Genomic DNA, 1,538 nt, shown 5'->3' on the forward strand with positions numbered 1-1,538 from the left:
AGGGGCAGTTCTCCTACCTGTGAGAACTGGCAAGGGCTGAGACCAGTTCTCCAGCACCATCGGGGACAGCTCTCCTGTACCCACAGCACCAAGGCCAGCTCTACCAAGCTGCCCAGGTGAGGAGCAGTATCCACTTTCCTGAGTGCTGCAGTCAGTGAGGGGCAGGACCAGCTCTCCCACATCCACACCTCCAGGGCCGGACAACATTAAAATCTTAAAGAAAAAGAGAATATAGAAAGTGAATGGAAGCCAGGCTTCAACCATTCCTAGAAATGAGAAGGAGGCATGATCATCATCAGTAGAGACCCAAAAGCAGAACATTAGACTAGTGGCAAATATCACATAGGCGGAGCACAGTCACTGGTGTGGTTTCTGTTAGAATAAATCAGTGTACAGTTTCTTTTATGAAACTATAGGACAATTCATTAATTTGCATGCCGGCCTTGTGCAGGGGCTGTGCTAATCTCTGTAGCTCTAATTTTAGTGTATGAGCTGCTGAAGTTAGCACAGCTTGTATTTTCAAAGTTAAAAAAAGTGGAATCAAGTAGTATATGTTTGCTACATGGATGCCTAACACGTGGATTATTTCTACTATTGCTTAGTTTCTTTCACTCATTGTGAAATCCATCAAATGTTTGGTGTGTTTGAATAGTTCATTTCTATTCTTTGCTGAATACAAGTCTATTATGGAAATGTTCTATTGGCTCTTTCTATCCACTTGTGTTGTATTAGAGTCAACCAACTGATGATCAAAAATGTTTAAAAATGGTTGTTTTTACTGGATATGGAAGACTTTTTCTTGTCATTATTCTCTGAACAATAAAATATTAAAACTATATACATAGCATTTATATTGTATTAGATATTATAAGTAATTTAAAGATGATTTAAAGTGTGCTCTAGGATATGCATAGGTTATGTGCAAACACCATGCTGTGTTACTAAGTGCAGAAACATCTTCAGAGTTGAGTGTCTTTGAAGGATTCTGGAACCAGTCCTGCAGGCTAACTACAGGGAACTACCGCAACTTGCCAGTCTATCTGCTGAAGAACATTTATATTGTATATCTATTTCATTGATATTATTAGTTTTCTTGGCATGAATAATAAGCATATATGCTCAGTACTGTAAATTTATATCGTGTCTTGAAATCTGGAATTGTTAGCTCTGCAAATCTGAAAATTTGTTTCTTTCCTATTAATCCTATTCTAGATAAGTTGAGTCCTTTGCATGTCTATAGAGGCTTTAGAAATGAGTTTGTAGATTTCTGTAAAAAATGCATCGATCTTGTTTGAAACTATATTAAATTGACAGAATACCTTGGAGCAACTTGACAGTCTAAAAAAATTAGTCAGGGAAAAGCTTAATTTCAGTAAAGGTAAAGCCTGAAAACGTTTTTATGCTTTTGAAGGCACTGGACCTTGTGTCATTTGCCATCATACTGAAAAAGTGATAGTAGTATCAAAATATGTCAAAATAGACATACATACTAGTACTTTTATAAAACTTTGTAAACCTAAGCTTGGCCAGATTTAATT

General features: G+C 36.9%; 1 non-coding gene across 1 annotated transcript; it reads right to left on the bottom strand.

Annotated features, from left to right (window-relative positions):
• Nucleotides 1-406: 406 nt before the first annotated feature.
• Nucleotides 407-508, bottom strand: LOC119800552. Its single transcript, XR_005283046.1, has one exon. It is a non-coding gene; the product is annotated as a U6 spliceosomal RNA (small nuclear RNA).
• Nucleotides 509-1,538: the final 1,030 nt, after the last annotated feature.

Source organism: Arvicola amphibius, chromosome 13 (genome assembly GCF_903992535.2).
Source record: "Arvicola amphibius chromosome 13, mArvAmp1.2, whole genome shotgun sequence".
In the NCBI taxonomy this organism is placed as follows: domain Eukaryota; kingdom Metazoa; phylum Chordata; class Mammalia; order Rodentia; family Cricetidae; genus Arvicola; species Arvicola amphibius.